The sequence below is a fragment of the Dreissena polymorpha genome, chromosome 11 (genome assembly GCF_020536995.1).
Source record: "Dreissena polymorpha isolate Duluth1 chromosome 11, UMN_Dpol_1.0, whole genome shotgun sequence".
Lineage (NCBI taxonomy): Eukaryota > Metazoa > Mollusca > Bivalvia > Myida > Dreissenidae > Dreissena > Dreissena polymorpha.
The window spans coordinates 9176130-9190992 of record NC_068365.1 but is presented as its reverse complement, the minus strand read 5'-3'; the positions used below and the strand labels follow the sequence as shown (position 1 = coordinate 9190992).

The window sequence follows — 14863 nt, the reverse complement described above, 5'->3', positions numbered from 1 at the left end:
TACAAACAAGGCTGTCACATTTATCGTTGTTTCGATGTCACATACCATATCAACCGTTTTTTTTTAATTATTGAAACTACCATCAGTGCATATGATAATGCAGCAGCGTTGTTTGTACCGAGGTAGAGCTATAAGTGAGTTTTTTTCTCCATAGTCTTCAGAGCAATCCGAGAAAGGTCACTTTCATATAAAATGTTCGTAATATTTATAATTTGCTATTGAGCAAATGCCTTCCAGATGTAATAAGGAACAGACGCCTTGTCTATTTTAGGATCACATAAGCCTTTTGAAATCAATTCAAATACTATTGCGATGATTTAACTGAACACCTTTAACTGACGAGATACCGTTTTACCGTGTGATGCTCTAAAAATAAGACCTCGTACAGTGGAAAGCTATTTTTAGCATCATGATGGATTCCCAAGTAATGAACGCTTGTTTATCGGGTACACACATGTTGTAGTGCACGACGTTTATGTAAAATGCCTTTATTTAAATATAGCTATTTAACGTTTCACTTAAGGCAATATCTAACACAGAAGTAAGACCACTATTCTATGAGTAAAAATGTTCACAAATGTCGCTTTAATTTGCATCATCTACGCATTAATTAATTGTATTCTACCCCCTGGTCAGTATTCGTGATAATCAAAGGCACAGTGAAGACAATAATATTATCAACACTATAAAGAATTATTTTTTTAATTTAAAACTTTGACCGCAAGCTTACCAGGTTTTTTCCTCCACCCTCACCACAAGGGTGAATTCATGTTTTCTCACATATTTACCGGTTATTTTTTGTATTTTTCAGTTTGTCTGCACAGTTGATGGTGTAGCATTTTTGGTGAGTAAAGTAATTTTTTAATTGGGTAACCCCCAAATAAATCAATCGTCTGTAAAATGTCATTATTTTTTCGTTTCGATGTGATGTGTTATTTCTAATTGATATCAACCAAAATCGTTCATATTGTTAAGCAATATTGTTTATCTATATCATCAAGTACAAGCCATATAGAATCGTGTTTACTTGCCCCATTTTGTTTGCGAAACTAATGGGGAAAAATACTTTGAGGCCGCTGCCATTGCTTCCTCAACGATTGGTAATTTGTGTTTTGTTGCGTTTGTCTGTAAGACCATTTACACTGACTATTTCGCAGTTCGGCTGCACAGTATGTGTTGATAAGTGTGTCGGTTACGTAATATTTTACCATGGTACCTCCAAAATGTATGCTCCGTCCGAAAATAAATGTAAAACCAATGCGGTAGTGGTGTGATAGAAACTTCAATTTTTATTCAATTTTGCCAAAGCTTGCAAATATTATGATTTATCATAATTATATATTCTGTAGATAATTGATAATAAGACATATTGAACCACGTTTATTTGAGGTATGGCCTTCTGTCCAAAATAAAAGGTCAAAATGACAATTAGGCCATTGACTTTTAGATTCTTTGTTTCTAGCCCCATTAGAAAATGTGTATAACTGTTTTATATCTTTCTGAATGCAATATGTGTACCGAGTATTTTGCAATTAGTTTGCAAGTTGGATGCACATTATGTGCTGATTATTTTGCCCGTAATGTTCTATTCAAGAAGGCTACCAGCTAAATAAATTTAATCCCCGAAAAACACAAACCCCAGAGTTTTCTGGAAAACTATTTCAGGCAAAAAAAAACGCAATACGGTTGAGGCTAATATTGCTTTGCTGAAACAGCATTTTAAAACGGTAAATGGCGTAAACTATCGTAGAATAACAGCCAAGTACCGTATGTAAAAACGGTTTGCTTAAAGCCGAGATAACATGCCAAGAAATCGAATATAGAATATACATTTTTGATTGTTAAATGTGTAAACACTCACAACATAACACTTATTAACACGTTTTGAGAGATGTAGAGTTGGATATAAATAGAACCGTAAAGATGTTTTTGAACAGATGCTGCCAAGCACATGATAGTTTATATAGACATTTAAACTTACCATTTGAATCACGTTTATGTACAAATTGTTCAAATGGCGATAGTGAAATAATTGATTGTGAATACCACGCTTTTTTTCATTGTGATAAGTATTGTAATATTAAAAATTTATATACTAATCTGGAGAGACATTAACCGATTTTTACAATTTCATGTCTTCAAATAATGATAACATTATTAGGAAATTAACTTGTTACCTTTTCCATCTTTTACAGGCGATACACACCTATGTATGATATTATATTAAAAAAAGAAAAATAAGACACTTTTGAAATTGTATTATATTATGTTTTTGTATTATATTATGTTATTGTGTTATATATTATGATATAACCAATATGTCAAAGACAAACGTAATTTAAAACATGTTGAACAATACGGACAAAAGAAAACGAGAAGTGGTCTTATTCATAAGGTTTTTATTACGTGTGTTGTTAGTCAATTTACAATATTTTTGTATCTTACTTCATGTCTATTGTGTGTCCGCATTGAAAAACCTATTTTATCCCATCATCAGACGTGCATTGTAGAAATAAACCACTGTGGAATAAATTTTCCTCTATTTTAGCAGTGCTGAAATATAGCTGTCACGCGCGGCGAAGAATGTTCATATTACTCGGAATCAACTATAAAGTTATCATTTTTAGTAAAATCGAATCAGATTCAACAAAACAAACAATTTGATACCAAGATGTAATTTATTTTTAGCACATAATGCAACTCAAAAAGCAAATAAACATTATTTACAAATATTAAGTGCGCGTACTCGTGACGTCATTATCAACACGTCATACGACACAATGCATGTTGTTTCACGCTATAGATGCAGTTGTTTAGTTAGTGTCATTTTTTCCATTATTTCTTAAAAATCGGGGACGTAGAGGTATGATAAACAGAAAAACAGGTTAGTTACTGATTTTTTTGTAATGTATTAGGCTCGACACGATTAAAATAATGAAACAATGTTTGCTTAAAATATCTTTGGGATTTTCCGTCTAATTCGATTTTCCTATTCTATTTTCAAAGAAATAATTTACGACTAAGAAAATTGATGGGATAAATCGAATACTAGGTCGGTGCCGACCTAGTATTCTCTATTTATCCCATTATTAGACGTGCATTGTCGAAATAAACCACTGTGGAATATATTTTCCTTTATTTCGGCAATGCTGAAATATAGCTAGCTGTCACGCGCGGCGGACTCTTAGTCATATTACTCGGAATCAACTATTAAGTAATCATTTTAGTAAAATCGAATCAGATTCAACAAAACAAACAATTTGATACCAAGATGTAATATATTTTAAACACTAAATGCAACACAAACAGCGAAAAACATTGCTTACATATTAAGTGCGCGTACTCATGACGTCATTATTAACACGTCAAACGACAAAAGTCATATTATTTCCCGATAAAGCTGCAGTTGTTTAGTATTTTTTATTATTATTTCTTACAAATCGGGGACGTAGAGGTATGATAAATAGAAAATCGGGTTAGTGACTGATCTTTTTGTTATATATAAGCTCGGGACGAATAAAATAATAAAACAATGTTTGCTTAAAATAACTTTGGGATTTTCCATGTACCGGTATAGAAGTTTTATTTTCCTATTCTATTTTTAAAGAAATAATTGACGACTTAGAAAATTGATGGGATAAATCGAAAACTAGGTCGGTGCCGAATAAAGCGAAGTTTATTTTTGCTCGGCCCGAAAATCTGAACCACTCGCCAAGGCTCGTGGTTCAGATTTTCTAAGCCTCGCAAAATAAACTTCGCTTTATTCGGCACCGACCTAGTATTCTCTATTTTCGTGTTTTTATATTAGTTTTGTTTCAAAGAAAACAAAACATAAGTATTTTTAGAGTTTAACTCAGATGACATGAATGATGTTATGTATCATGGGCACAACTCTGAAATTGTATTATATTATGTTATTGTGTTATGTATTATGATAAAACCTTTATGTCAAAGACAAACGTAATTTAATACATGTTGAACAATACGGACAGAAGAAAACGAGAAGTGGTCTTATTCATAAGGTTTTTATTACGTGTGTTGTTAGTCAATTTTCAATATTTTCTGTATCTTAATTCATGTCTATTGTGTGTCCGCATTTAAAAGCCTATTTTTCGTGCTTATATATTAGTTTTGCTTCTAAATAAAACAAAAGTATTTTTAGAGTTGAACTCAGATAACATGAATGATTCCAACTTGTTTTTAGTTTGCATAATCATTGTAATTGTTATCAAGACTTTTCTTTTTCATATATGCGAGTACTGTTGTTATGTTACTGGACGTGCGTTAAAAACTGAGCCGCGTATTGCGAAAACGGGTCTTATGTCATATGAGTTCAGACGAGCCTGCGCATTCGCCTTTGGATAAAGACCCATTTTCGTATGACGCGGATAAATCGACATATCGATAAGAGTTGCTCAGCCGCTCACATACTTACAGATTAACTGCTTGGCCCGCCTACCACAACCAAACATTAACGCACGACCAATGATGTTGTTAAAGATTTTCATGACAAAGCCTGGTAATTTAACTCTTATAGTGATTGCTCAACTTATCATGCGCTTTTGAAAATGCACAACTTTAGAAATTGTATTATTTGATGTTATTGTATTATGTATCATGGGAACAACTCTAAACTTGTGTAATAGTGTGCTATTTATTATGGGCCGGAGGCCTTTATTTACGAAATAAACTGTTTTGTTCCTTATATAGTTCATACCTCTTTTACCACTATTGATTGTTTGATATTGGGTAGCCAACTTTGATGTCGCATATCAAAAGTCTACGTTTGAATACACTGCATGGTATTTTTATATCAATTTTAAATGTATATATTCATATTATTCAATTGTGAGCTTGTATTTGCTCGATGCCAATGCTCGATGCCGTTAGTATTGTTAAATCTAATTCCCCTACAAAAGACACGTTTTATAGTTCAACTAACAGCACTTAATATTTTCGGAGAGATCTTATTGTTACTTGTAGGTTTTGAGAATTAACTGTTTCCTATATTACCATAGCAATCAATTAAAATATGGATACAGAACTGTATACGTTTGTCAAAAATGTGGCTGTATCGAATCAGAAACTGATTTTGGTTATATTACACTAATTCCGATTCCCATAGGGTCCCATTATAAAACTGACAACTTTCACAGCATTTTTCTTGCCTTTCCGACGTATCAATTTTTCCGAACCTGGTATCATTTTAAAGATGGATCTGTCATCTTCCAATAGTTGCAATCAAAAACATACCGTCTCGCAACTTCTAAGAAAGTAAATCGCTGTCGAATGAACCCACCGTAGAAAAACGCGTTTCGGAATCCTAATTTCGACAAAAGCCCCTCACAATAGAAAACACACCCTCAAAAGTTCATCTTTTAAGTTAGCTTCCAATCCAAGGCATCAAAGTACTCCAGACACATACAGGATATTACAAATAACCACAAAAGACATGTCTCACATTGTTAAATGGCTTATATTCAAGAAGAGAAAAGGAACTCTTTAGAAATAGGCACTACTTTCGAATGGACCACGGAGGGATACACAATGATTTAGTGTAATGTAACCTTTAAGGGAACTCAACTTTGTCCTATCTTTTTCAAACTTTCTCCACATGAGATTTCAACTATTTCCACAATGAATATGCAATTTCAGTGCATTCGGATGGGGGTAAAGGCCTTAAAATGGCCATTTAAAGCGGTGACTAAATTGGCCGCAGTCAAGTCGGAATGCATGATTTTTAGTCTAAGTGACGACAGCTGATTTTGTGTCTCCAATTATTGTTATGCGTAACTTTTATGGCAAAAACTGGTATCATTGCATGCGAAATTCACCAGTATATCAGCAAAAGGCCCAAATAAATGTATTGATTGTGAATCAGTGTACTTTTCTTGATGAAATAGGAGACTTTTTTTAATTTTAAGCACTTTTTTCAATAAAAAACTCACTGGCAGCATATAAAATCATGTTTTTTAAGAAAATTATTATTAAAAGCTTCACTTACAATCTAAACATACACATTGCATTTACAAAAATTAATGCTATTATGATGAGAGGCATAATTTGCAGCTTTCAAGCCGATACAAGCCGGCTACCCAAAATTAACACTTAAAAAGGCGCAAATCGCTCCTTCAACAGCTAACGACACAAAGTGACACTTAATGCGCATCCAGATAGTCTCTCTCATATAAATAAGTCCTGTTAGCGAAAGTTTATTAAGTATTCCCTTTAAAATCCAGTGTTGAAAGCGTAAGTTTTGAAAAAATGCCACACAGTCACCATGCAAAAGAGCACGTTTGCTAAGGAATTCCTACGCGAGTGGCCACACTAATGTCGTGGCAGGAAAGTCATTTGGGTGTGATTCCTCTGTAGTTCAGTGTACATTCATTCCACTACCTGGGGATGACTATCAGGATCAATTTTCCCAGCTTGGTGTAGTGTTGACCTTTCAGGATGTTGATGGATCGTCCACAAGCGCTGCACCACTGCGGCCTCTGTTCAGGACACAGAGTCGGATTGAGGTGTACACAAACCCGCAGTCAGGCAAGGATCATCCAGACCTTTAATAAAATAAAATGTTTAGGCCCCTGAAACTGGCAATTATGTTCAACACTGAGATAAGGAAACACATAGAGGAGACATCATGCCATGGCTTTCTCATTATCGACACGGCAAACTCGAGCAGCTGGGGACTTGGATCTAAACAAAAACAGGTATGCTCCATCAATGTGAGCAAGATGGAATGTCAGAGTTAAAAAGGGCAAACAAACATACAAAAGAGATATAAAGGAAATTAGAAATTAAATGCCAGAAGTAATTTTAAGTATTGTTTTTCTTTCTGCAAGGGTTGCTGTGGAAAATAGTGCTTAACGCATAGTTTGGCCTGTAGGGGTTCTGCTAGCAAGAACAAATCGAAGTCATATCTGCCCGCGAACTGTAAGCTTGAGATAACCATATCTGATGAAGTACTGCTTTGAGAATGCATTCTGATTGTACTTGAACCAGATCGCATTGACAGCACAAGGCTTCAGACCCCCCAAAAGTGTGAGGCTTTCAATAGAGCTTACCTGACACCAGACCGCATTGCCCAAGACAGTGACTTTCTCCCGGAACTGCACAGGCTGCATCCGCAGCACAATCCTTAAGCTCAATCATGGTCTGGCTGACTCTGAAATAGTGAAATCTGAATTTACAGATGCTCATTTGTCTAAAGGTTATGAGTTTATTGCCTATCTTATTAAAAGCAAACACAATGACATGCTTAAGAAGACATGTGCATTTCTGAAAAGACATACAGCTGCCCGATACTTGACTAGGAAAAGGCGCTATGGTCTTCACTCTGAAATTCATTACTCTAAGGGCTTAACAGAACAAAAGCCAGATCTTACAGCTAAATGGCCCCACCTACAGCTAAATATGCTTTATAGGTTGAAAATAAAGTTATTTGTCTGAAGAACTAGTGCTATTAACTCATCAGCTATGTTGCTCCACTGGCCGCAATTCTGTAAACATAGTGTATTTATGGAAATACCTAGTCTACCACCTGCTGCGCACCACTACGTCCACTGTAAATACACAGCTAAGTTAGTACTTAAACGAACAAACTGAAATTCATGTGTTAATTAAACAATCAGTATGATGACTCACATTGAAATCATGTCCAGTGCACCAGTCAGAGCAAGAGAGCTAGCGGATTGTTGACCATCTACGGCTCAAGGACAAACGGTCAGGCCTACAAACAAAGAGAAAAATGGCATAAATGGGTTGCATGCATGTACTTTGGCATATTTTTCATCTTGCTTTCCACCTGAAACTTCAATCTATGGACATAATAATATTTACATTTAAGATTTGTTGGAAATGTTACCCTTACTTGTCCATACCAGGTCCCCCACCCATCCGGAACAGTCCAAAACCACCTAAAACATCCATTTGGACCAAAATATTGACATCTCTCATCTATTTTAGCACCCAAATCATCAAAACATTCATTAAAATTCATTTCCTACTTGTCTCGCTTGCAGACGAATCCATGTGACCTTGACATTGCAGTAAATGTGCTTTTTAAAGGTTATATTACACTAATTCCGATTCCCATAGGGTCCCATTATAAAACTGACAACTTTCACAGCATTTTTCTTGCCTTTCCGACGTATCAATTTTTCCGAACCTGGTATCATTTTAAAGATGGATCTGTCATCTTCCAATAGTTGCAATCAAAAACATACCGTCTCGCAACTTCTAAGAAAGTAAATCGCTGTCGAATGAACCCACCGTAGAAAAACGCGTTTCGGAATCCTAATTTCGACAAAAGCCCCTCACAATAGAAAACACACCCTCAAAAGTTCATCTTTTAAGTTAGCTTCCAATCCAAGGCATCAAAGTACTCCAGACACATACAGGATATTACAAATAACCACAAAAGACATGTCTCACATTGTTAAATGGCTTATATTCAAGAAGAGAAAAGGAACTCTTTAGAAATAGGCACTACTTTCGAATGGACCACGGAGGGATACACAATGATTTAGTGTAATGTAACCTTTAAGGGAACTCAACTTTGTCCTATCTTTTTCAAACTTTCTCCACATGAGATTTCAACTATTTCCACAATGAATATGCAATTTCAGTGCATTCGGATGGGGGTAAAGGCCTTAAAATGGCCATTTAAAGCGGTGACTAAATTGGCCGCAGTCAAGTCGGAATGCATGATTTTTAGTCTAAGTGACGACAGCTGATTTTGTGTCTCCAATTATTGTTATGCGTAACTTTTATGGCAAAAAACTGGTATCATTGCATGCGAAATTCACCAATATATCAGCAAAAGGCCCAAATAAATGTATTGATTGTGAATCAGTGTACTTTTCTTGATGAAATAGGAGACTTTTTTTTAATTTTAAGCACTTTTTTCAATAAAAAACTCACTGGCAGCATATAAAATCATGTTTTTTAAGAAAATTATTATTAAAAGCTTCACTTACAATCTAAACATACACATTGCATTTACAAAAATTAATGCTATTATGATGAGAGGCATAATTTGCAGCTTTCAAGCCGATACAAGCCGGCTACCCAAAATTAACACTTAAAAAGGCGCAAATCGCTCCTTCAACAGCTAACGACACAAAGTGACACTTAATGCGCATCCAGATAGTCTCTCTCATATAAATAAGTCCTGTTAGCGAAAGTTTATTAAGTATTCCCTTTAAAATCCAGTGTTGAAAGCGTAAGTTTTGAAAAAATGCCACACAGTCACCATGCAAAAGAGCACGTTTGCTAAGGAATTCCTACGCGAGTGGCCACACTAATGTCGTGGCAGGAAAGTCATTTGGGTGTGATTCCTCTGTAGTTCAGTGTACATTCATTCCACTACCTGGGGATGACTATCAGGATCAATTTTCCCAGCTTGGTGTAGTGTTGACCTTTCAGGATGTTGATGGATCGTCCACAAGCGCTGCACCACTGCGGCCTCTGTTCAGGACACAGAGTCGGATTGAGGTGTACACAAACCCGCAGTCAGGCAAGGATCATCCAGACCTTTAATAAAATAAAATGTTTAGGCCCCTGAAACTGGCAATTATGTTCAACACTGAGATAAGGAAACACATAGAGGAGACATCATGCCATGGCTTTCTCATTATCGACACGGCAAACTCGAGCAGCTGGGGACTTGGATCTAAACAAAAACAGGTATGCTCCATCAATGTGAGCAAGATGGAATGTCAGAGTTAAAAAGGGCAAACAAACATACAAAAGAGATATAAAGGAAATTAGAAATTAAATGCCAGAAGTAATTTTAAGTATTGTTTTTCTTTCTGCAAGGGTTGCTGTGGAAAATAGTGCTTAACGCATAGTTTGGCCTGTAGGGGTTCTGCTAGCAAGAACAAATCGAAGTCATATCTGCCCGCGAACTGTAAGCTTGAGATAACCATATCTGATGAAGTACTGCTTTGAGAATGCATTCTGATTGTACTTGAACCAGATCGCATTGACAGCACAAGGCTTCAGACCCCCCAAAAGTGTGAGGCTTTCAATAGAGCTTACCTGACACCAGACCGCATTGCCCAAGACAGTGACTTTCTCCCGGAACTGCACAGGCTGCATCCGCAGCACAATCCTTAAGCTCAATCATGGTCTGGCTGACTCTGAAATAGTGAAATCTGAATTTACAGATGCTCATTTGTCTAAAGGTTATGAGTTTATTGCCTATCTTATTAAAAGCAAACACAATGACATGCTTAAGAAGACATGTGCATTTCTGAAAAGACATACAGCTGCCCGATACTTGACTAGGAAAAGGCGCTATGGTCTTCACTCTGAAATTCATTACTCTAAGGGCTTAACAGAACAAAAGCCAGATCTTACAGCTAAATGGCCCCACCTACAGCTAAATATGCTTTATAGGTTGAAAATAAAGTTATTTGTCTGAAGAACTAGTGCTATTAACTCATCAGCTATGTTGCTCCACTGGCCGCAATTCTGTAAACATAGTGTATTTATGGAAATACCTAGTCTACCACCTGCTGCGCACCACTACGTCCACTGTAAATACACAGCTAAGTTAGTACTTAAACGAACAAACTGAAATTCATGTGTTAATTAAACAATCAGTATGATGACTCACATTGAAATCATGTCCAGTGCACCAGTCAGAGCAAGAGAGCTAGCGGATTGTTGACCATCTACGGCTCAAGGACAAACGGTCAGGCCTACAAACAAAGAGAAAAATGGCATAAATGGGTTGCATGCATGTAATTTGGCATATTTTTCATCTTGCTTTCCACCTGAAACTTCAATCTATGGACATAATAATATTTACATTTAAGATTTGTTGGAAATGTTACCCTTACTTGTCCATACCAGGTCCCCCACCCATCCGGAACAGTCCAAAACCACCTAAAACATCCATTTGGACCAAAATATTGACATCTCTCATCTATTTTAGCACCCAAATCATCAAAACATTCATTAAAATTCATTTCCTACTTGTCTCGCTTGCAGACGAATCCATGTGACCTTGACATTGCAGTAAATGTGCTTTTTAAAGGTTATATTACACTAATTCCGATTCCCATAGGGTCCCATTATAAAACTGACAACTTTCACAGCATTTTTCTTGCCTTTCCGACGTATCAATTTTTCCGAACCTGGTATCATTTTAAAGATGGATCTGTCATCTTCCAATAGTTGCAATCAAAAACATACCGTCTCGCAACTTCTAAGAAAGTAAATCGCTGTCGAATGAACCCACCGTAGAAAAACGCGTTTCGGAATCCTAATTTCGACAAAAGCCCCTCACAATAGAAAACACACCCTCAAAAGTTCATCTTTTAAGTTAGCTTCCAATCCAAGGCATCAAAGTACTCCAGACACATACAGGATATTACAAATAACCACAAAAGACATGTCTCACATTGTTAAATTGCTTATATTCAAGAAGAGAAAAGGAACTCTTTAGAAATAGGCACTACTTTCGAATGGACCACGGAGGGATACACAATGATTTAGTGTAATGTAACCTTTAAGGGAACTCAACTTTGTCCTATCTTTTTCAAACTTTCTCCACATGAGATTTCAACTATTTCCACAATGAATATGCAATTTCAGTGCATTCGGATGGGGGTAAAGGCCTTAAAATGGCCATTTAAAGCGGTGACTAAATTGGCCGCAGTCAAGTCGGAATGCATGATTTTTAGTCTAAGTGACGACAGCTGATTTTGTGTCTCCAATTATTGTTATGCGTAACTTTTATGGCAAAAAACTGGTATCATTGCATGCGAAATTCACCAATATATCAGCAAAAGGCCCAAATAAATGTATTGATTGTGAATCAGTGTACTTTTCTTGATGAAATAGGAGACTTTTTTTTAATTTTAAGCACTTTTTTCAATAAAAAACTCACTGGCAGCATATAAAATCATGTTTTTTAAGAAAATTATTATTAAAAGCTTCACTTACAATCTAAACATACACATTGCATTTACAAAAATTAATGCTATTATGATGAGAGGCATAATTTGCAGCTTTCAAGCCGATACAAGCCGGCTACCCAAAATTAACACTTAAAAAGGCGCAAATCGCTCCTTCAACAGCTAACGACACAAAGTGACACTTAATGCGCATCCAGATAGTCTCTCTCATATAAATAAGTCCTGTTAGCGAAAGTTTATTAAGTATTCCCTTTAAAATCCAGTGTTGAAAGCGTAAGTTTTGAAAAAATGCCACACAGTCACCATGCAAAAGAGCACGTTTGCTAAGGAATTCCTACGCGAGTGGCCACACTAATGTCGTGGCAGGAAAGTCATTTGGGTGTGATTCCTCTGTAGTTCAGTGTACATTCATTCCACTACCTGGGGATGACTATCAGGATCAATTTTCCCAGCTTGGTGTAGTGTTGACCTTTCAGGATGTTGATGGATCGTCCACAAGCGCTGCACCACTGCGGCCTCTGTTCAGGACACAGAGTCGGATTGAGGTGTACACAAACCCGCAGTCAGGCAAGGATCATCCAGACCTTTAATAAAATAAAATGTTTAGGCCCCTGAAACTGGCAATTATGTTCAACACTGAGATAAGGAAACACATAGAGGAGACATCATGCCATGGCTTTCTCATTATCGACACGGCAAACTCGAGCAGCTGGGGACTTGGATCTAAACAAAAACAGGTATGCTCCATCAATGTGAGCAAGATGGAATGTCAGAGTTAAAAAGGGCAAACAAACATACAAAAGAGATATAAAGGAAATTAGAAATTAAATGCCAGAAGTAATTTTAAGTATTGTTTTTCTTTCTGCAAGGGTTGCTGTGGAAAATAGTGCTTAACGCATAGTTTGGCCTGTAGGGGTTCTGCTAGCAAGAACAAATCGAAGTCATATCTGCCCGCGAACTGTAAGCTTGAGATAACCATATCTGATGAAGTACTGCTTTGAGAATGCATTCTGATTGTACTTGAACCAGATCGCATTGACAGCACAAGGCTTCAGACCCCCCAAAAGTGTGAGGCTTTCAATAGAGCTTACCTGACACCAGACCGCATTGCCCAAGACAGTGACTTTCTCCCGGAACTGCACAGGCTGCATCCGCAGCACAATCCTTAAGCTCAATCATGGTCTGGCTGACTCTGAAATAGTGAAATCTGAATTTACAGATGCTCATTTGTCTAAAGGTTATGAGTTTATTGCCTATCTTATTAAAAGCAAACACAATGACATGCTTAAGAAGACATGTGCATTTCTGAAAAGACATACAGCTGCCCGATACTTGACTAGGAAAAGGCGCTATGGTCTTCACTCTGAAATTCATTACTCTAAGGGCTTAACAGAACAAAAGCCAGATCTTACAGCTAAATGGCCCCACCTACAGCTAAATATGCTTTATAGGTTGAAAATAAAGTTATTTGTCTGAAGAACTAGTGCTATTAACTCATCAGCTATGTTGCTCCACTGGCCGCAATTCTGTAAACATAGTGTATTTATGGAAATACCTAGTCTACCACCTGCTGCGCACCACTACGTCCACTGTAAATACACAGCTAAGTTAGTACTTAAACGAACAAACTGAAATTCATGTGTTAATTAAACAATCAGTATGATGACTCACATTGAAATCATGTCCAGTGCACCAGTCAGAGCAAGAGAGCTAGCGGATTGTTGACCATCTACGGCTCAAGGACAAACGGTCAGGCCTACAAACAAAGAGAAAAATGGCATAAATGGGTTGCATGCATGTAATTTGGCATATTTTTCATCTTGCTTTCCACCTGAAACTTCAATCTATGGACATAATAATATTTACATTTAAGATTTGTTGGAAATGTTACCCTTACTTGTCCATACCAGGTCCCCCACCCATCCGGAACAGTCCAAAACCACCTAAAACATCCATTTGGACCAAAATATTGACATCTCTCATCTATTTTAGCACCCAAATCATCAAAACATTCATTAAAATTCATTTCCTACTTGTCTCGCTTGCAGACGAATCCATGTGACCTTGACATTGCAGTAAATGTGCTTTTTAAAGGTTATATTACACTAATTCCGATTCCCATAGGGTCCCATTATAAAACTGACAACTTTCACAGCATTTTTCTTGCCTTTCCGACGTATCAATTTTTCCGAACCTGGTATCATTTTAAAGATGGATCTGTCATCTTCCAATAGTTGCAATCAAAAACATACCGTCTCGCAACTTCTAAGAAAGTAAATCGCTGTCGAATGAACCCACCGTAGAAAAACGCGTTTCGGAATCCTAATTTCGACAAAAGCCCCTCACAATAGAAAACACACCCTCAAAAGTTCATCTTTTAAGTTAGCTTCCAATCCAAGGCATCAAAGTACTCCAGACACATACAGGATATTACAAATAACCACAAAAGACATGTCTCACATTGTTAAATGGCTTATATTCAAGAAGAGAAAAGGAACTCTTTAGAAATAGGCACTACTTTCGAATGGACCACGGAGGGATACACAATGATTTAGTGTAATGTAACCTTATGTTATGAATGAAAGTATCGATTTAGTGTTCATTATTTAAAAAATATTATTTTATTAAGTATTTGTTTTAAAAAAATATGAATAGGTTACATTTGTAATAGCGCAAAATAAAATATAATTTAACAAGTTTCCATGTGTTAACTTATCAAAGGGCGAGGAAATCAACTGTTGATGTAAGATCATCAAAGAATACCTTATGCACGACGTATACTTAGAGTACTGTTGATACAGAATCGTTTAAATTTCTAATTGAAGTGCAGGTTTTGCAGGCATGACTTCTGGGATGAAACTTATATATTTGCTGACAGTGTTTTTACACTGTTTCGCGTTTTCCTATCCTCTTTCTTCATTTTCATGGACAAA

The 14863-nt window shown here is 36.5% G+C and overlaps 1 protein-coding gene and 1 long non-coding RNA gene across 4 annotated transcripts in view; one reads left to right on the top strand and one right to left on the bottom strand.

Moving 5' to 3' along the window:
* LOC127850361 (uncharacterized) overlaps positions 1-14863 on the top strand; it is a 154912-nt gene that overhangs the window by 109337 nt on the left and 30712 nt on the right. The gene's annotated exons all lie outside the window — the stretch shown is intronic.
* On the bottom strand, positions 5964-14495 carry LOC127850363 (uncharacterized). Of its 2 annotated transcripts, none has more exons than XR_008035234.1 (10): positions 13828-14495; positions 13602-13686; positions 13022-13122; positions 12351-12514; positions 10625-10709; positions 10045-10145; positions 9374-9537; positions 7648-7732; positions 7068-7168; positions 5964-6560 (listed from the first exon to the last, which is right to left on the bottom strand). It is a non-coding gene; the product is annotated as an uncharacterized LOC127850363 (long non-coding RNA). The 2 variants fall into 2 exon arrangements; XR_008035235.1 differs by having other exon boundaries at positions 9423-9537.